Source organism: Rhinoderma darwinii, chromosome 13 (genome assembly GCF_050947455.1).
Source record: "Rhinoderma darwinii isolate aRhiDar2 chromosome 13, aRhiDar2.hap1, whole genome shotgun sequence".
Lineage (NCBI taxonomy): Eukaryota > Metazoa > Chordata > Amphibia > Anura > Rhinodermatidae > Rhinoderma > Rhinoderma darwinii.
The window spans coordinates 15,235,955-15,258,489 of NC_134699.1; the positions used below are offsets into that span (position 1 = coordinate 15,235,955).

A 22,535-nucleotide genomic window follows, 5' to 3' on the forward strand; every position below is an offset into this window, starting at 1 on the left:
GGGAACTAATGCAAAAATTGTGTGGGATTTAGTGCACCCACTGCTGGATCAGGGTAACCACCTCTACCTGGATAGTTTTTATACCAGCGTCCCACTCTTCAAGTGCCTCGCTTCCAGAAGTACTGCGGCATGCGGCACTGCTAGAAAAAAATCTGAGAAGCCTCCCTAAGACTCTGCTTGGGCAAACACTCAGAAGGGGTGAGAGAAGGGCACATTCTAGCAGCAACATATTGTGTGTGAAGTACAAGGACAAGAGAGATGTCCTTGTATTGACAACAATACATGGCCACACCAGTACCCATGTACCAGTAAGAGGTACCAGTACAGAGAACTCCAAACCAGACTGCATCCTGGACTACATGGGAGGGGTTGACTTGTCAGATCAAGTCCTGAATCCCTACAGCGCCATGCAGAAATCGAGGGTGTGGTATAAGAAGCTGGTCATGTACATCATACAGATGGCTTTGTACAATGCGTACGTGCTACGTCAATGTGCAGGCCAGAGGGGAACTTTCCTGGAATTTCAAGAGGTGGTTATCAAGAACCTAATCTTTAGGGACCAAGATGAGGGAGCACTCAGTACTTCTGGAAGCGAGGCCACATCGTACCAGGGAAACACTTTCCAGGAGAAGTTCCCCAAACTGGCAAGAAGGGAAAAAGTCAAAAGAGGTGCAGAGTCTGCTCAAAGAGGGGGATAAGGAGGGAAACAATATACCAATGCGACACGTGTCCCGAAAAACCAGGGCTCTGTATGAAAGATTGTTTTCGAATTTATCATACATTTCTTAATTTTTAATTTACCGTGATGCACTCCGCACAGCTTATCCCCCTCATCTTTCCCTTCTGAGCCCTGCCGTGTGCCCAGTCAACTGATAACAGCCACATGTAGGGTATTGCCGTAACCGGGAGAACCCACATTACAGCTTATGGGGTGTATATCTCCGGTGGCACATGCTGGGCACACTATATCGGACACTGACATGCTATATATATATGTATATATAAATATATATATATATATATATATATATATATAAAATTGCAAATCTCACTCTGCACCATCTGCTGCGCATTATCTTTTACACAGTACCTGTGGGGTCAAAATGTTCACTACACCTCTAGATGAATGTCTTAAGGGGTGTAGTTTTTAAAATGGGGTCACTTCTCGGGGGTTTCAACTGTACTGGTACCTCAGGGGCTTCTGCATACATGACTTAGCACCAGAAAAGCTCCAGTAGGCCAAATGGTGGTCCTTCCCTTCTAAGCCCTGCCGTGTGCCCAGGCAGCTGATAACAGCCACATGTAGGGTATTGCCGTACCCAGGAGAACCCACATTACAATTTAAGGGGTGTGGATCTCCGGTGGCGCATGCTGGGCACCCTATATCGGACACTGACATGCCATATATATATATATATATAAAATTGCAAATCTCACTCTGCACCATCTGCTGCGCATTATCTTTTACACTGTACCTGTGGGGTCAAAATGTTCACTACACCTCTAGATGAATGTGTTAAGGGGTGTAGTTTTTAAAATGGGGTCACTTCTCGGGGGTTTCAACTGTACTGGTACCTCAGGGGCTTCTGCATACATGACTTCGCACCATAAAAGCTTCAGTAGACCAAATGGTGGTCCTTTCCTTCTGAGTCCTGCCATGGGCCCAAACGGCAGTTTATCACCACAAATGGGGTATTGCCGCACTAAGGACAACTTGGGGAACAAAATGGGGTATTTTGTTCCCTGTGAAAATAAGAAATGTTGATCAAAAATGACATCTTATTGGGAAAAATTAAATTTTTTTCATTTCACAGCCCAATTCAAATAGGTGCTGTGACAAAACTGTGCGGTCAAAATGATAACAACCACCATAAATGAATTCCTTGAGGGGTGTAGTTTCCAAAATGGGGTCACTTCTGTTGGCTTTCCATTGCTTTGATACCTCAACAACACCTCTTCAAACCTGGCATGCTGCCTAAAATATATTCTAATAAAAAAGAGGCCTCAAAATGCACTAGGTCCTTCTTTGCTTCTAGGGCTTGTGTTTTAGTGCACGAGCGCACTAGAGCCAAATGTGGGACATTTCTAAAAACTGCAGAATCTGGACAATACATATTTAGTAGTGTTTCTCTGGTAAAAATTTAATAAAATTGAAATTCAGCAAGAAAAATGAAATTTGCAAATTTCACCTCCACTTTGCTTTAATTCCTGTGAAATGCCTGAAGGGTTAAAAAAAAACTTTCTAAATGCTGTTTTGAATACTTTGAGGGGTCTAGTTTTTAAAATGGGGTGTTTTATGGGGGTTTCTAATACATAGGCCCCTCAAAGCCACTTCAGAACTGAACAAGTATCTTAAAAAAAAGGCTTTTGAAATTTTCTTAAAAATATGAGAAATTGCTGTTTATGTTCTAAGCCTTGTAACGTCCAAGAAAAATAAAAGAATGTTCAAAAAATGATGGCAATCTAAAGTAGACATATGGGAAATGTGAACTAGTAACTATTTTGGGTGGTATAAACGTCTGTTTTACAAGCAGATGCACTTAAGTTCTAAAAAATGCTATTTTTTCAAAATTTTCTCAAAATTTTGCAATTTTTCCACCAATAAACACTGAATATATCGACCAAATTTTACCACGACCACGAAGCCCAATGTGTCACGAGAAAACAAATCTCAGAATCGCTTGGATAGGTTTAAGCATTCCAACGTTATTACCACATAAAGTGAAATATGTCAGATTTGAAAAATGGGCTCTGAGCCTTAAGGCCAAAACTAGACTGCGTCCTTAAGGGGTTAAAGGAGAGAGGAATATATTATCATTATGTTTCTCTATCCCAAGCCAGGCAGCCGCTAACCATGCAAAGGAGCTTCTATTTATGACTGACACAACTAATAGGTTCTAACGGCATGTCCCAGCCATGTACAGGGTTTCCAACCTCCACTTCAGAAATTTCTGGACAACTGAGCTAACAATCACGGACAGACCAAAATTTTTATGGACACATTACAAAATCATTTCCTGTGCACTGTGCAGTGTGCTAGGAGTGACTCACCAATCACAGCTCCGCTTGTAGCTTTCCCCGATAACTTAGATGATGTTTTCTCTGATTAGTCGTTCACTTTCCTTTTTTTTTTCTCCATCCGGCCCAGACCACTGTGACGACTTAGGCCCCATGCACACGACCGTAAAAAACCTCAGTTTTTGCGGACCGCAATTGCGGTCCGCAAAAACGGAGCCATTCACTTTCATTGAACACTGACACCTTTCCGTAGCACTACGGAAGGGTGTCAGTGCCGTGGAAATGTTCCGGGAATTATGGAACATGTCCGTTCTTTCGCATTTTGCGGGCCGTGCTCCTATACTTTGTATGGGAGCACGGCCCGAAAATGCGGCTGTCAGTCAGCGGCCGGCCGTGCCCGCAATCTCGGGCCGTGATTGCGGGCACGGTCGTGTGCATGGGGCCTTATTCCACAGACTCACGACTCATCTCTACAGAATTTGACACACAGACATGTTAATTTCTCGCTTTTCCAGCACCCTCCCCACTTATACCTCATCCTCTAAACAAACTCGTAATCCACAGTGCCCCAGATTGTAATAATGACCCCTCAGTGCTCGACACAATAAAAGTGCCCCTCAGTAGCTGTGCACCCGGTAGATAGTGCCACACAGCACCCCCTTGTAGATAGTGCCACACACAGCTACCCCTTGTAAATAACGTTGCACTGCTCCCCCTTGTAGATACTGAAACTCCCCTACAGCTATGATAGACAGACAGACAGACAGACAGACAGACAGACAGACAGACAGACAGACAGACAGACAGACAGACAGACAGACAGATAGATAGATAGATAGATAGATAGATAGATAGATAGATAGATAGATAGATAGATAGATAGATAGATAGAATAGTGCTGCCTCTATTTTTGGCTTCATATATATTATTAAGATTATTAATTCAGTTAGGGCAGCAGCACATGGACCCATTGATTTCAATGGGGCCGTTTACACATGCAGGAGTTTTCACGCAGCGCGTCCGTTGCGTAAAACTCACTGCATGTCCTATATTTGTGCGTTTTTCACGCACCTATCGCCCATTGAAGTAAACGGGTGCGTGAAAATCACGCACAGAACACGGATGCACATCTGTGTGCTGTGCGTCATTTACGCATCAATTCAATTGAAAATAATAATTTAAAAAAATACGTACTTTGCTAGTGCGTGAATAACGCATGCCAGTCGCAAAGAATAGATGCAGTAACGCAACACATACGGACCAGATTCATACGCGTTTTTCACACGTGTGAATCTGATACGCTCGTGTGAATGTAGCCTTATACATGCACTAACAAATTTATATAATATTTATGTTTTATAAAACATGCTACAACATAGCACTGTTATAACAATAACAGGCAAACAGTTTCCTTTCCATTGCTTATATATGCTCATCCATATGGATGCATCTCATGTGAATAGATCAGACATAAGTTGGTAAGCAATACTACTCCCCACATGCGAGGAGTCATCCAGAAAACAATGCTCATGGACCACAGTTAAAGAGGCTCTGTCACCAGATTTTGCAACCCCTATCTGCTATTGCAGCAGATCGGCGCAGCAATGTAGATTACAGTAACGTTTTTATTTTTAAAAAACGAGCATTTTTGGCCAAGTTATTTATGCAAATGAGGCTTGCAAAAGTCCAAGTGGGCGTGTTTAAAGTAAAAGTCCAACTGGGCGTGTATAAGGGTATGTTCACACGGCCAAATTTCAGACGTATACGAGGCGTATTTTGCCTCGTTTTACGTCTGGAAATACGTCTCAAATACGTCAGCAAACATCTGCCCATTCATTTGAATGGGTTTGCCGACGTACTGTGCAGACGACCTGTTATTTACGCGTCGTCGTTTGACAGCTGTCAAACGACGACGCGTAAAAATACAGCCTCGTCAAAAGAAGTGCAGGACACTTCTTTGGACGTTTTTGGAGCCGTTTTCTCATAGACTCCAATGAAAACAGCTCCAAAAACGGACGTAAAAAACGCTGCGAAAACGGCGTGAAAACGCCGCGAAAAATGCGAGTTGGTAAAAAAACGTCTGAAAAGCAGGGTCTGTTTTCCCTTGAAAACAGCTCTGGATTTTCAAAAGTTTTTGTTGACTACGTGTGAACATACCCTTATGTGCGAACATCGGGGCGTTTTTACTTCTTTTACTAGCTGGGCGTTCTGACGAGAAGTATCATCCACTTCTCTTCAGAACGCCCAGCTTCTGGCAGTGCAGACACACAGCGTGTTCTCGAGAGATCACGCTGTGACGTCACTCACTTCCTGCCCCAGGTCCTGCATCGTGTCGGACGAGCGAGGACACATCGGCACCAGAGGCTACAGTTGATTCTGCAGCAGCATCGGCGTTTGCAGGTAAGTCGATGTAGCTACTTACCTGCAAACGCTGATGCTGCTGCAGAATCAACTGTAGCCTCTGGTGCCGATGTGGCCGACACGATGCAGGACCTGGGGCAGGAAGTGAGTGACGTCACAGCGTGATCTCTCGAGAACACGGCTGTGTCTGCACTGCCAGAAGCTGGGCGTTCTGAAGAGAAGTGGATGATGCTTCTCGTCAGAACGCCCAGCTAGTAAAAGTAGTAAAAACGCCCGATGTACGCACATAATACACGCCCAGTTGGACTTTTACTGTAAACACGCCCACTTGGACTTTTGCAAGCCTTATTTGCATAAATACAAAAATGGTCATAACTTGGCCAAAAATGCTTTTAAAAATAAAATAAAAACGTTACTGTAATCTACATTGCAGCGCCTATCTGCTGCAATAGCAGATAGGGGTTGCAAAATCTGGTGACAGAGCCTCTTTAAATAAGCTGTTGGAGTACATTTAGTTCTCTTACAGGGGTTATCCTGAGAAACCAAACTCCTGCTTATTAACCTTATAGATATAAACTTACTTTCCAATAGTGATAAATTTCTATTTATGTCCAGAAGTGACAAACAGAACCCCGGTCAAGTGATCCAAGAGCTCAGTAGTTTCAACTTAACGGATGACGCACTGACACAGCTTCCTACTCATGTTGGTGCCGGCGCATAATCAAACATGTCACCTATATCGGCTGGCTGAGGAAAGGAGCAGTCACAATGCCAGCTCCTTTAGGTCACATGTTCTGAATCCCGGCTCTCTCCGCAAGAGATAAGTCTAGCACATCAGTATGTATGTGACTCAAGATTGTCTGTCTTTGCACTGACTGAGTATGCTCCATACCTCTTAGCCAATGAAATAATAGTTTTATTGGGGGAAGTCTTATTGGGAAGGAGCTAATGTGCTCAAGTGTGGGCGGGCTGGGGGCAGACCTATTGGTGATTTATTAAAGAGGGTGTGAATTAGACTACAGAAACAAGAGAAAGGCATGTTGAGATATGTAGTTCTGAAGCGCCCAAGTCCTGCCTTCAAACCTGAAGAGAAGTAGCGTTTCACCTGCTATATGTAGGGTAAGTTACTGCTGTTAAAATCTGTTTATTGGGTAGATAAGTAGGTATTAACACTAGGGAAGCATTCCAGATCTGTTTGGGGAATTTACTTTTTGTAGGTGGCCGTCGGACAGCCCCTTTAATTTGTTCACATTGATATTTTCCTAAAGAGCCCTCTAATGGTAACTCTGCAGTTTCAGTGTTATGCTTTGACCAACTGTTTATAGTGACAACAGCCTGCACAGCAGTAGCATGTGGGTATAGTGATCCCTATACCTGCAAGAGTTTCACAATGGGTTTGCGCTGGTGCGATTTTTTTCAAATGTAGCACGAGCAAATTCTGGTATAAGGATCTCCTAAACTACCTTTTAAAACAAGAATTTCTTGCCCAGCATCTACAACTTAGAAGGTATAGCCTGTAACAGCAGTGTTAACCATACATGCATAGACTATGGTCTTATTTACCGTATAATATTTTCAACACTGAATCACTTTATGATCTAGCTAATAAAGCTTTGATTTGTATAGTGTAATGAAATGCTTTATTTTTTTTTTACATTTTAAATTAATTTTAAAATATTTAAAACTTCAAAAGGTTGAATAAAACTAGATTTCCCTTTACTGCTGTGATTTTTAACTTCCATGACGTACAATCTCAAGAAGTCATTAAATAAACATTGAACATTTACAATGGTGCAATTTGCTTTAGAAAATGAAGATACATTACAGTGTATTCTGTTCAGAAACATTGACTGGGCAAGCTGCCATAAACCAACCACCGCTGAACCACATCTCCAATTATGCCTCATCAGCTAGAATTAGAAACCCAAGGACGGCCCATCCAGGTCTAGTGCATTTTTTAATTGAGCCTTCTTGAGATGTCAGTCTTGTATAAACAAGTTGCTTGTAAAACATTTATGTGCATTTAAAGGAAACCGAAGAGATTATTTTATCTGAAGATAGTGTAATTCCAAATATTCATAGCCATTTCAGTACATCAAAACTGAAATGAAATGGCACATGGGATTGTGCTCTTATCAGTGAGACACATTTCTATCTCTCGAGCAGAACTCTGTCCCATAGAAGCAATAACTGTTCCCCAACCTGAGACTCCAGTTCCTGTCAATCACGACTGATCTGGACCTTCTTGTTGTCATTCTACGGGTTCGGTAAATGGTGCGCTTGCTGAAAAGGAAGGCTCTCCATCCCTATCCATCACACCTTAAATACTGTCCCCATCCCCAGACTGGTGGATACCCATCTATTCCATAATATATACTGTTTATCAGAATTGTCCCTTTTACAAGTGAGGGTTAGCACACACTGGGACCATTCTAATAATCAGTATATATTAAGAAATAACTGTGCATGAACCGCATGCATGGATACGGGTTAATGGGGTATTGTCCCCTTCCTTTTCCATCGCGAATGGTACTAGACAGGGCTGTCCGCTATCACCCACTCTTTTTGTTTTGACTTTGGAGACCCTCTTACAAAAAATTAGATCGGACTCTCTTATTAAAGGGTTGCCGATAGGGGAGCATACACACTTAGTGGCTGCTTTTGCCGATGACATACTCCTCATGGTCACTAACCCGTAACAAGCCCTGCCACGGCTCCAAAATATTTTTACTGAGTATGGGATAGTCTCCAACTTCAAAATCAATTACAGTAAGTCTGAAATACTCAATATCTCCCTTTCACCTTCTCTGGCACAAGACCTAAAACGGGACTCCCCTTTTTCCTGGCCCTCTCATTCTATTACATATCTAGGAGTTCAAATACCCAGTCGGCTACAGGATCTCTATAAACTTAAAGAGGCTCTGTCACCAGATTTTGCAACCCCTATATGCTATTGCAGCAGATCGGCGCTGCAATGTAGATAAGAGTAACGTTTTTATTTTAAAAAAACGAGCATTTTTGGCCAAGTTATGACCATTTTTGTATTTATGCAAATGAGGCTTGCTAAAGTCCAAATGGGCGTGTTTAAAGTAAAAGTCCAAGTGGGCGTGTATTATGTGCGTACATCGGGGCGTTTACTACTTTTACTAGCTGGGCGTTCTGACGAGAAGTATCATCCACTTCTCTTCAGAACGCCCAGCTTCTGGCAGTGCAGACACAGCGTGTTCTCGAGAGATCACGCTGTGTCGTCACTCACTTCCTGCCCCAGGTCCTGCATCGTGTCGGACGAGCGAGGACACATCGGCACCAGAGGCTACAGTTGATTCTGCAGCAGCATCGGCGTTTGCAGGTAAGTCGATGTAGCTACTTACCTGCAAACGCTGATGCTGCTGCAGAATCAACTGTAGCCTCTGGTGCCGATGTGGCCGACACGATGCAGGACCTGGGGCAGGAAGTGAGTGACGTCACAGCGTGATCTCTCGAGAACACGCTGTGTGTCTGCACTGAAGCTGCGTGTTAACGAACAGAAGTGGATGATGCTGATTCGTCAGCATCATACACTCCCATTCCTAACGCCCAGCTAGTAAAAGAAGTAAAAACGCCCCGATGTACACACATAATACACGCCCAGTTGTACTTTTACTGTAAACACGCCCAGTTGTACTTTTGCAAGCCTCATTTGCATAAATACAAAAATGGTCATAACTTGGCCAAAAATGCTCGTTTTTTAAAAATAAAAACGTTACTGTAATCTACATTGCAGCGCCTATCTGCTGCAATCTAAAATAGGAAATAAAAAGAGACACGGCGCCACATGGTGCAAAGTAAAAGTGAGATAGGGCAAGGGAGCAAACTTGTTAAGAAAACGCTCACCTGGTCCAAGACACAAAAAGTATCAAAAGGGTGGTAATGAGGCTGCTGCTGCCAGGTCCAGATCACATCAAATAAAATTTGTTGTCCAAAGGATAGTTGTAAAACATAAAAAAAAGGACCAACGGCGCTGCACGGATGAACAGAAGGATGGACGACTTAGATAACCATCAGGTAAAGTTTAATGAAAGGGCAAGTAAACTGGCCTGATGAAGACACCAGTTCGGTGTTGAAACGCATAGCCCTTTCATTAAACTTTACCTGATGGTTATCTAAGTCGTCCATCCTTCTGTTCATCCGTGCAGCACCGTTGGTCCTTTTTTTTATGTTTTACAACTATCTGCTGCAATAGCAGATAGGGGTTGCAAAATCTGGTGACAGAGCCTCTTTAATTACCAACCGCTATTAAAGAAATTGTCAACTCAGCTTACTTCTTATCACATACCCTTCATGTCCTGGATGGGTCGGAAAAACCTTTTACAAACATATATACTGCCGATACTTTTATATGTAACGGCTATGGTCCCAATTTACCTACCAAAGAGCTTTTTTGTAATAGTGAGGCGTCTTTTTTCCTCTTTCTTGTGGAATCAGCGTAGGCCACGCCTCTCTTATAAAATCCTATCACAGGAGAGATAGAGGTGGTTTGGGGCTGCCGGACGTGGAGGTGTACTATAGGGCAATTCACTTACAGAGATGGCTTGATCCCCATCCAAAACACAATGGTTGGACAAGGTCCATCAGATTTGTAGTCTTGAGGAACTGACCAGCTGGCAAGATCATACACCTGTGAAATTGCAAAAAATTTGGTAGCCGTGGTTGGATTATAGGTCCAGCGTGCATTGATTTTACAAAAGCTTCCTCTGATACTTTGCAAAGATTTTGAACCCTTTGTATTGTGAGCCAGATATCTTTTATTTGACATCTAACTGTACTGTTGAACAATCATGTTACCCACTCCCTGCCCCCTTTTTTTGTATTACGTGTTTGTATTTTTGAAATGCTTATCCTTTGGATATGTACTGCTTACACAGGCCAATGACCTTTATTTGTTTATATTACCCATGGGTTGTGTTTGTTCTTATACCTGTACCTTTGGTTATGAAAATAAAAAACTGATTTAACAACAAAAAAAAAGAAATAACTGTGCATGCAATTCCCTAACGTAAAAGAATTGTCTCTTGGTATTTTGTAAAACATTTTGCAAAAACAACAAAAATCGAGAATAGGCCTTAAATTTGGAAAAAACTTGAGATGTGATTTTTAGGCCATTTCACCCAGCCGTACTTCACACAGTATGGTACCATAATGAAAAGGCAAGGACAAGGAAAGTAAAAAGCTTCTGTTTTAACGTCCTTGTAATTCTTCCCCAGGTTTCTCTTAAACAAACAAAAAAAAATGACAAACATGCTACAACTACTATTATGGTATGTTCACACGGCTTATTTTCATGCCTAATTTGGAGAATAAAAGGATCATTTTACACTCCAAAGTGCACTTAAAATAAGCCTGCAAACAGTCTTCCATTAATTTCAATAGGAAATACACTGCTGTTCACATGAGGCGTATTTTTACAGTAATAATTTTAAAAACGCTTTGTAAAAAGAAGCTTTGTAAAAAGAAGTAGCATATCACTTCTTGAGGCATTTTTTTGGAGCTGATTTTCCATTGACACTATGAAAAACAACTCAAAATAAGCTTAAAAAAAGCCTTGAAATCAGAGGCTGTTTTCCTTTTAAAATAGCCTCGTAATTTTCAGCCACTTATTTTATGACGTGTGAACATACCCCTACTGTGAGTCTGCCTTCAAGAAACATCAATGTGGATTAGAGGGCGAAAGAAGAGTCAAATAGTCAAAAAAGCACAGATTTTAAGATGTTTTCTGTAGCTGCTAGACAAGAAATGGTTAAAATCAGGGTCCACAAGCAAAAGAGGAAATACCGCACAAAGTGATGTAAAATCGGGTACTCAGGATGCAAATCAGAATCCGCTCAATTAAGAAACACGTCTGTCAGGGAAAGAGCAGCAGATATTTTTAGGCCATTTCATTTTTGTGCAGATGATGTTGAAAAACAACCTGCCGCATGGCGCCGACTGAATGTATGTACAGCCGTATCAAAGGAAAAAAACATTATAAGACAGCCTTGAAAAGCAAGGTGCCATGGAAATAAAACATTTATAAATACAAGAAGAGCGCTGTACACACAGAATAGGTCAAATTGAATAGAATAAAGTAGGTGTTTAAAATTATTTCTCGACATGAAAAAAACCATACAAAACACAGACTGAGTTAAGGGCTCATAAACCTGCCGGTATTACAGCTCAGCCCAACTTTTGAGTTGTATGGAGCCGTGATATGACACCTGTAGACTTTTATGGGGCCATTCAGTGCCTTCATTCCCCTATGATTTCACATGGAGAAAAACAAATGTTTTTTTGCCAAATTCCATATGAATTCAACAATAAAAAAACAAAACTGTAGCATGCCGTAGGGGCTCCACGTACCGCCGTATAGCCTTAACCCGTTAGTGACCGGCCCATCGTGTTTCTACGTCGGTCACTAACGGGCCTTATTCCGATGTCATAGACTTTTTACGTCGCGGCATCGGAATAAGTAAACAGAGCAGGGAACTGTCAGATCTCCCTGCTCTCAGCTGCTAGAGGCAGCTGAGGGCTGGGAGCGTCCCTGCTCTGCCGTGTGAGATCGATATTAGTATAGATCTCACACGTTTAACCCCTCAGATGCGGTGCTCAATAGCGAGCACCGCATCTGAGTGGTTTTGGAGAGAGGGAGGGAGCTCCCTCTCTCCCCCACCGACACCCGGCGATACGATCGCCGAGTGTCTGTGTCTCTAATGGCAGCCGGGGGTCTAATAAAGGCCCCCAGGTCTGCCTGTAATGAATGCCTGCTAGATCATGCCGCAGGCATGACCTAGCCAGATACCTGTCCGTGTTAAACGGCCAGGCAGTAATACACTGCAATACAAAAGTATTGCAGTGTATTATAAATGCGATCGCAGAAACGCATATTATAGTCCCCTAATGGGACTAGTAAAAAAGTGAAAAAAAAGTTAATTAAAAAAAAAATGTGAAAAAAATGGAAAACCCATCTTGTCCCCTTACAAACTGCTTTACTATTAAAAAAACAAAATAAAGTTAAAAAGTTACACATATTTGGTATCGCCGCGTCCGTAACAACCCCGACTATAAATCTATTACATTATTTAACCCGCACAGTGAACACTGTAAAAAAAAAAAAAAAAAAAACTATGGAAAAATTGCTGTTTTCTGTGAATACTGACTTTAAAAAAATGTAATAAAAAGTGATCAAAAAGTCGCATCTACTCCAAAATGGTACCAATAAAAACTACAAGTCGTCCCGCAAAAAAAAAGCCCTCATACGACCGCATCGGCGAAAAAATAAAAACTTTACGGCTCTTCAAATATGGAGACACAAAAACAAATAATTTTGAAAAAAAAGCGTTTTTACTGTGTAAAAAGTAGTAAAACATACAAAAACTATACAAATTTGGTATCGTTGCAATCGTAACAACCCGCTGAATAAAGTTATTGTGTTATTTATATCACACGGTAAACGGCGTAGATTTAGGACGCAAAAAAGAGTGGCAAAATGTCAGATTTTTTTCTATTCCCCCCCAAAAAAAAGTTTATAAAAGTTAATCAATAAATAATATGTACCTAAAAATGGTGCTATTAAAAAATACAACTTGTCCCGCAAAAAAGAAGACCTTATACAGCTATGTCGACGCAAAAATAAGAAGGTTATAGCTCTTGGAATGCGACGATTGAAAAACGTAAAAAATAGCTTGGTCATTAAGGTCCAAAATAGGCTGGTCATTAAGGGGTTAAGCCACTATGTCTTATAAGGGCAGGAGTCTAACAAACCCAACACTGCTCTGTCCTTCCTAAAATGCTATTTGTACAGAATAAAGAGTTGATTCGCATTCAGGAACATAATCAAGGGAAAGTGGCCAAGTAGGTTTGCATGAAGCAATACAGAGCGGGGGATTTACAGAGCAAAATGTGCCAGATTTCTGGCTAAAAAACTGGTGTGTCAAATCTGTTATTGTTATTATTAATAATTTATTAGTATGCATTTTTGTAAATTTTTATACCTAGTGCTTTGAAAAAGGGGCATGGCTAAGAAGAGTCATAAAATACCCCAGATTTATGAATGGCGTGCCCAATTGTTTTAGTGCAAAATATTCGTGTAAAGCATGCCAGCAAAATGGTTGCATAAGGAAGAGAAAAGGGTCAAACATGTCTAGAAAGATGCGCCAAAATTTATCATACAGCTGGCATTACTGTAATTTATTTGGTGCAGTTTCGGCCTGTCTGGTCTAGTTTTATCCGATCTAGCTTTAAAATAGTATATTACCTTATAATTTTATACTAGTCAGAACAAGGATGTACATAGACATATTATATCCCCGCAAGGGCTCCTTATCCTTCTTTTATGAACATGAGAATGTTGCTTTAATGCAAAAAATATGTTTATATATTGTTACTGGAGGTGCCATTCTTTCCTATCATTTTCAATGGATATTCAATATGAGCAATGCTGGGCTCTACCCTCACTACATACCTCATAACTAAAAAGTACTATGTAAACAACCACTAAGTGCATAAGGAAGGGCCCAAAACCATTGGTTGGGCTAAGGGGCCCTTATTTATGGACTGTATTAGGAAAACGAGGCTCTATAAGTGGAATGTGCATAAACATCGTGTGGTCAATGGCAAGAAAACAAAAGAAAGTACGATGCTAAAATGTCTCTAAGTCTAATACTCACAATAAGATAGCAGGTATTTTCCTTTTTTTGCTCCCACTATTTTTTTTGGGTTGTCTCTGAATTGGTGTATGTAGTTACAGAACCGAGTGATACATTCAGTGGAACATCTACACATCAAAAATGGTGAAATGGTGGGCCCTAGGACAGCTTTGGCACCAAGGTCCTTGCACATTCATCAACGTCCCCAACTAGAACTATCACACGTTTTGATATACCAGATGGACATTACATCTTTGTCATCATGCTTTTTCATATAGCCAATACCATTGGGAGTTAAGCAACGATTGGGTTGTCATAAAACAGTGACAACAAGCATTTGTAAAGTTGACAATAGCAGAGTGATTACAAGAAGGAATAAGAGACATTGATGGGAGCCGAGAGATATATCAATAAGTTGACAAAATGCAATTAAAGGAAATAAAGGAGTGACATCAATTAGTAGGGAAATAAATTAGAGGAGCCATAAAGAAGTGAATGAATGTTAGGCTTGAATAAGAAAATGTATAATCACCATCAATATGGAGAAGAACGACTGATTTATGCACTGTCTCCGCTTCCGCAATGTAAATAAATGAGCAATGAAAGTAATTGAAGTACTTCATAAAGCACTAAATGAAGGAGAAACAAATGAGAATAGACAAAAAATGGGGCGAATGAATAAGACAAAAGGGCTATTAATAGGTGCGTGATTGAGAACAGCAGTCAATGAGAGGGTAAATGATGATGCTGAAGAAGGAATGATATCATTCATTAATGTGGCTGCCATGCAGGTGAATGAATGTGGCTGGACAGTTGCTGAATGGACACTACTATTTTCTGAATACTTATAACAACATAGTGTATAATCAGATACAACGGTCCCATTGAGTGCTGTTGTCAAGCAATGTTTTTAGGACCTCACCCTATCACAGCCTTAGTACGGTGCATATGTTTTTTTAATATATATGCTTAAGCACTAAAGAACTATCTGAGAACAATTTTGGGAGTAGTGTACTTGTGATGCAGGACATGGAGGAAGTGCAGAATACAATAGTATAGCACTCCCATATCCCTCAGATGAACAATTATAAAGGTGCACAGCAGTGTCAGAAAACCCCAGTACACAGTGCCGCTAACTGGGTCTACTCTATTTCAGCGGTACATGGATTATGTATTTTGACCCCCAATCGGAACTAATGCAAGGGTAGACAACTTACAGTGCACTTGTTACAGGACTGCTGCTAATCATTGATTCTGTTTTCTCTGTGTTTGGGAATTGATAGGCAATGCCTTTGGTTTGAACCTGGATTTGGTGATCTTTTAGCTTTGCAGGGTTGATTAGGGCAGAGTACCTTTCTTGGGCCTATATATACTTCAGGCCTGGATTACTCAGGTGCTGGTTATACGGTTTCTGGCATGTGCTAACTCTTTCCAGATTCTTGTTTGTGACTTTGTTCCTTGTCTGTCTGTGTGTTTGTTTTTTACTGTGGGACCTCACCTGTTGGTCCTCTAAGCGATCTAGTTTTTGTATAGTGGTTTTATGTGTATCCTGGGATCAGTAGTTCCACTGGTTTGTTTGCGTTTCCTGTGCATTTGGTCTGCTGCCAAGCTGTTGTCTTACCCTGCTCTGGGAGAATATTCAGATAGGGTCGGTGAGTGCTGTGATTCTTGTCCACTCTCTATTCGTCTGTTAACTGCTTGCATGCTATTCACCTGTCTTCTACTCTATTTATTCATTGTCTCCATCTTCTACTGTCTTCGGTTCCGCTCGTCCAATGGTGTTGATGCGTGCTTCACCCATGTGACAGCGATTGTATTGTGTTGCCTTCTTGAGCACCACCAGCAGCGTAACAGGACTTTAATAACCAGTTAGACCATTCTTGGAGACATTTTGATGTTTTAGTAGCTGAACAATAAAATTAAACCGTGCAAAAAATATATTTGCCAGCAGCAAATTTCTAGGCGTAATGGCTCCCTAACTCCTGGGGTTATAACCGGAGCCCTATACTGAAGTACAGCACGCGGCTGTATTATACTGGATGCTAATGGTCAGAGTGTTCTTTTTTAGTTTTTTTTTTACAGTAGTGTGCCAATGATTAGGGTTTTTAGATGGCAATGACTAGCTTATTGCTGGTTTACAGCAATGAAAATCCAAAGAATAAATCAGAAAAATTTATCAGCCTTGTTTGAAAAATCTGAAAGACCAACATCGTTAAATTGTGTTATAAGAATTGCACTCATCCAAGTCATTTATAGATAGTGTTAGAGTGTTTTATGTGCAGGGACACCATTAAATCACAATGGGTCATATATCTGATTGTTGTGTGCATGTAAATATGACTGGTGGTACACACTCGTCTGCAGCCAGCATTGGGCTCTATACAAGTATGGATTGTGGATTTTTTTTAGTTGATGAAAAAGTTTGCTTTCATGTACATTTGAACAAGGCAAATTAAATAAAATACAACCGCCTAAATATCTCTGCATGTGATCAATATATAAAGAAGGAAGAATAACCATATAACACATTGCCAGTGTCCTCACCACAGAGCCGCAGAATGAATCTGATTTAATGAAGGTATTACTGAATCAATTACAGCACTAATCCCCAACCAAGCTGCAAAAAAATAAAACACAGAGCCGTTTCAATCTGTATTAAAGCAGATTAAGGCTCTGTTCATTTATCTGTGAGAATGATGGCAAAATTTTTCTCCTTTGTTTCCCGTAGTGATAAATTCAATCAAAGCATTGTATGTGGCCCGAACCCCTGCACATCACACCTCACACGGCTCAGATAAATGCGAGCAGGACTGCGATCACAATGTCTGCCAATCATATGGCCCCCTTGTTAGCATGTGCCCATCATCCAAGATCTGCAGGAAATTAAACTGGAGATATTAGAAGGGGGAGGAGGAGGGTGGGGGTGATATATTACTAAGCACTGGAGATACAGAATATTTCATCAGATAATATTTATATTCACAAGCAGAAAGCTTTTGTTTTCTTTAAATCACATAGAAAACAAATCATACCCTCTCTGTGCTTTCACCCCTTCACATCATCCATATAGAGAGGTAGTTTCCTGCAGGTTTCTCCAAGACCAAGGCCGGGGTCCGTCATTTATAGTCCGTTTTGGCAAAATAATAGAAGTAGATATTCAGCCAGAAAGGAACAAAAACCTGCTGATCATTTATTATCCCAGCACTGCAATAGTGAGAAATACTGAGCAGGGCTATCATTATACCATGTACAAAATGTGTTATCCTCAGCATCCACTGTACATTGTATCATAATAGCATTACCTATGTCTAGGGCTACAGGCTTTCACGTGATTTTGATGTAACAGAACGTGACTAAATTTGATTCATAGACACAGACTGTGCAAAAGCCTTGTTTAAAGAGAATACATTATCTATAGAATAACCTAGTAGTCATTTATGAGCACAAGCATCTAATAACCTTAGAATTACTGCACCCACTGAATGACCCCGTGAACTACAGCTCGGAGGGGGCAACGGAAGAAGATAACATTATTGGCCGAGAAAGATCACCGGATCGGCTCACTGACTACTTTTGTTAAAGCCACAGCCATATTAAAGGGAATGTGTTGCCAGAAAAACATGTTTGGTTTGTTTTAGTGTGTAGGTGATTAAACATTGTTCACATTTTTTTTATTTTTTTCACGAGTCAGGAAATATTATAAATTAGATTCTAATTTATAATATTTCCCATTGCTGGTCACTAGATGGAGCTATTCCCAAAATTGCAGCATTGCAAAATTGGGTAAAAAGCCCTCGCTCTAGTGAGCTCTCAGCATCCCCCCCTCCTTTATCCTGGCTAGTGCCGGGATAAACGAGGGGTTTGAACGGTCTATCCTCCTACACTGTGTGTCGCCATTTTTTGAGCTAACACACAGTGTAGTAGGTTTACATACAGTAGTAAACGTACACAAACACGAACATACATTGAAATCTCTTACCTGCTCCTGCCGCCGCGGCTCCCTCCGGCCCGTCCGCTCCGTCTGCTGCCGCTGGTCCAAGTGCACAAGTCCGGAAGCCGCGACCGGAAGTAGTAATCTTACTGTCCGGCTGCGACTTCCGGTCCACAGGAAAATGGCGCCGGACGGCGCCAATTTCAAATTGGACTGTGTGGGAGCGGCGCATGCGCAGTTCCCACACAGACGGCGTACACAGAAGTGGATGGGACGGGAGCCGTTCGCAGTCCCTATGGGACTGTGGCTGCCGTATTCCATGTCTGTATGTGTCGTTAATCGACACAGACAGAAATGGAACAAAAAATGGCAGCCCCCATAGGGAAGAAAAAGTGTAAAAATAAGAAAAAGTAAAACACAAACACACAAATAAATATAAACGTTTTTAATAAAGCACTAACATCTTTAACATATGAAAACAATTTTTGTGATGACACTGTTCCTTTAAGGATCTCTTTTGTACAGAGACATAATAGGGCACCCATAGAAATTCACAGGGCCTTTACTGTAAAGGGTATTGCATGAATCCGACAGAAAAAAAAATTGTGGCAGGCTCCATCGTATTCTTTTAGGGGAGTATACAGTAGCTCCATACATATAGCACTCGATGGCACACAGAATCCCGTGCGTCTCCATAGCTCGCCGTCGTACAGCATCCACACCATGTACATGAGGACACTGTTTTTATTTGTCGCTGTACAACTGTCGAGAGCAATGTTAATTAGATGGAGTGTAATTCATTATGGGAAATGGAAGCCTCATAATATTATATAACCCAGCAAGGCCGCAATGTAAACCAAAGTTCTCCCCATATCCAGCGTGTGAAGGTCAGTGTGAGATGGTGCGGTCCTTGGCTCAGTATTTTCCTGTTTGCTGCTATTTGCTGACACAATCTGCAGGATGAGTGAGAACAACACATTGCCTCGAACTGAATTCAATCAATTGCTTTCTTTGTTTTTTCTTGTGGACAGCACCAGTGAGGTGAACGCAGCAGGAGCAGAGACGGCCAGTTCTGTAGTCTCTCTAGTTTATCGCCGGTGTTCAGATGTTACCAGTTATTTACCTGTGTGAAACCCTCCAATGAACAACATATCATTTCTAGCTTCCAAACAATTCCAGGTAAAAAACAAATAGTGAAATGTATGAAAACATTGCAGTAAAAATTCTATTGTTTTATGACTTTAGAAAACAAATCATGAAATAACCAGACGGTCTGTGGTGTTTAGGGAAAATATTTTCAACAAACAATTAGTGGTCTTTTTTAGAGGGGCTAAGGCCATTTTTGTTTTTGTGTTTTTTTTGTCAAACACAGGTCTTTTATTTATACCTTTCTTTCCTTATGAATCCACTTCTGGCTTTGACTAAAAAAACAAAAAACAAAAGCTGAGCCAAAAACTGGACCAAAAACAAGAATGAAAGAAGTGGCAACAACTTCCCTTAAAGAAGAACTGCCAGCAAAAATACACCGTTCCCCCTTCTTTCCCCATATGTAATTAAAGTGACAAACGATCGTGTGGTTAGAAGGCTCACTGATGGTTTTAGCTTGTAATTTCGGCCTCGGTTCTATGTGAGCTGTGTTCAGTCTAACAGGGAGCGCAGATCAAAGCCGAAGATGCAGGGCACTTAATTAAGCGTTTCTGCACCAGGACCCCCACTAGTCAAGACTTCTTATATGCCTCTATGACATATCAAAAGATTTTTTGAACTATAGTTACTGGTTATGTGGAGTGCTTCAATGTCTCTATAACATGGCTGAAGGAAATAACGTCATGGATGCACATAGGCAATTTTTGGGCATAATTATTGGTCTTTTGAAAGTTTTCTTTTAACCCTTTCCCGTTTCAGCCATTTTTCAGATTTCAAATTTCGTTTTATCCTCCCCAGCTTCCAAAAGCCATCACAAAATAGCCATATGAGTGCTTGCTTTTTGCAGTTGTAGTTTATCATTACACCATTTATTGTACCATATATAATGTACTAGAAATCAGGAAAAAAAATATTTGTCGGTGGAATGGGAAAAAAACCGCGATTCCTCCATTGTTTTTTGGGTTTCGTTTTTACCGCGTTTACCGTGCAATTAAAATGACATGTTGACTTTATTCTGTGGGTCAATACGATTACCAAATTAATATAGTTTCTGTTTTTTAGATATATTTTTTACAACTTTTGCAAGGAAACTAATAGTTAAAAATGAAATTAGCTGGACGAGCTGTATTTTTTAATGGTACCATTTTTCCGTACATGCAAGTTTTTGATCACTTTTTAATCTATTTTTTGTTGGAAATTAGCGATTCTGGTGTTTTTGTTTTCTTACGGCGTTTACAATGCGGGTTAAATAACGGTTTATTGTAATAGATGAGACATTTAATGCGGCGATACCAATTAATTATTATTATTAGTTATTTGTTTTGTTTTTATAATGCTTTGTACCTTTTTCCATTAGTCTTCTTAGGGAACTTGAACCAGCGATTGTTGGATCGCTTGCACGTTATACTGCAACACTAATGTTTTGCAATATGTCATGATTCTGAGGTTCCAGGTTCCTGCCGGGGTCGATGGGCGGTCAGATGCGATCGCCCCCTTCTCTCTAACGCCTTAGATGCCGCGGTTGCTATTGATGGCGGCATCTAAGGGGTTAAACGAGCCAGCTCGTTACAGGGAAGTGTCGGCTGTAAGATACAGCCAACACCCATGTTGTATGGAGCGGGTGGACTTAGCCCGTGAGCCTGCTCCGTATTGCTCCTACCCGGCTATGACTTAAGTATACGTCATACATCGGGAAGGGGTTAAAGCAGCTTATTTAGGAGAATATAGAGAGAATGATAATCACAATGTCACCCAGTGTGCAGAAATTGTACGGTCTTTAGCTGGTCATGTGATGTTGTGCTGAAGCATCATAGGATTGATAGCAAAGCAGAGAGGAAGATAAAGCTGAGGGAATCTAAAAAATGGAGGCTTTTTATTAAAGCACAGACAAGGCAGCAGTTAAAAACAGAAGTACAGTATAAATAAAATAAATTTTGAGTATAGTATACAGTCAGGTGGGGTGATCAGACATGGAAAGTTGTGTTTTCACTGGAGGTCTTCTTTAAAGATGTCTGCTAATTGAGTAGAGTTCATAGCATTCCCTATAGACCATTTGAGAATAACATACAACTCTTTTCCAACAAACTAATCTCTACTAATGCAGTTTCTAAACAAAGAGAGGAGACACATGCTTATTTTAACACAGTGTAATAATGATGTTTGTCTTGGTACACTCTTCCTATCTTATCCCTTACTACAGATAACATAAGAGAAAGCAATTTCAGCAAAGGTCTCTAAGAACAATCTCTAGAGCTGAACTGTAACCCTAGGGTCAAGAATGAGATTTGTAAGATAACACAAAGTGAATGAACAGCACAAAACGGTCCTAACCTAATGCTATGCTACATCCAATTAATCCATATATCAGGAGACGTATCAAACGAAAACAAAATTCCTATACTGTGTACACTGTGGACAGTGACTTCCAAAGAAACGTACTCCTATGAGAGCCAGTGATTAAACTGCCTGCTACATGTAGGTGAGGACAGTTTAGTAAACATGGCAGATGAATAATCCATTAATTTGCTGGATAAGCTGAAGGTTTCATAATTTCCATGGACAGCCTTATATAAAAGTTATTATAGTTTTTGCAATAGCTCTGTCACCAAAACAGAATGAGACCTTGTCAAGCATACATCCTAATAACACCAAGCTAGTAGGTGCAATAGCATCCACCAAATGACCACTGACCTCACAATTGGGGGCTGTAAAGGCCCTTTTATGAGGTCCAATTATTGTGCAAACGCTCGTTCACAGAACGCTTGTTGCCGATAATTGACCTGTGTAAACAGGGCAGCGATCAGCAGATGAACGAGCAAACGCTCATTCCTCTGCTGATTGTATCGTTTTAAAAATGAAAAATATTATAGTTGTCGGCAGCGCATCTCCCTGAGTAAACAGGGAGACCAGCTGTCGACATGATAGTAATGTATGGGCACTCGTTTACACAGCCCAGGACGGGCCTTGTAAGACAGACAACTGACCTGTTTCACATCTTAGCTGATAAGAAGTTCTGTTTTGCATACAACATATACTTCCTTGTGGTCTACCAAATGGGAGTTTGGTGGTTACTTATTTAATCCACTGTGATAGACAATAAATATTGTCATGGGTCCCTATTAGCTACAAGCATTTGGTCTCTTGGTTGCTTCATATACTCATGACAGTTTTTCCAATAATCTGTCTTCTGTCACTTGAGCCCCAATGATCTGGCCAAGAACCAGACAGTAAAAGTAGAGATATTGATCGGATGATCAAATTCGCTCAATATTGTACAAAGATATTTCCAATATGCTAGAAAATATATTATGAGAATAACTGATCCCTCCTTAGGATACGGATCTATGTATGCCCTTGTCAGAGCCCATAAGCAATTGTCTCAGAGATAATAGTTTGGGGAAATAATTGAAGCACGTAAC

At 40.8% G+C, this 22,535-nt stretch overlaps 1 long non-coding RNA gene across 3 annotated transcripts in view; it reads right to left on the minus strand.

Annotated features, from left to right (window-relative positions):
* The window catches only part of LOC142666799 (uncharacterized), a 273,154-nt gene that overhangs the window by 131,553 nt on the left and 119,066 nt on the right, over window positions 1-22,535 (minus strand). The window contains exon 5 of one of the 3 annotated variants that reach the window (XR_012851733.1): window positions 18,401-19,093. The exons of the other annotated variants lie outside the window; for them this stretch is intronic. This is a non-coding gene — a long non-coding RNA (uncharacterized LOC142666799). Of the gene's footprint in view, window positions 1-18,400; window positions 19,094-22,535 lie in introns of those variants that run through there. 3 annotated transcript variants of the gene reach the window in all.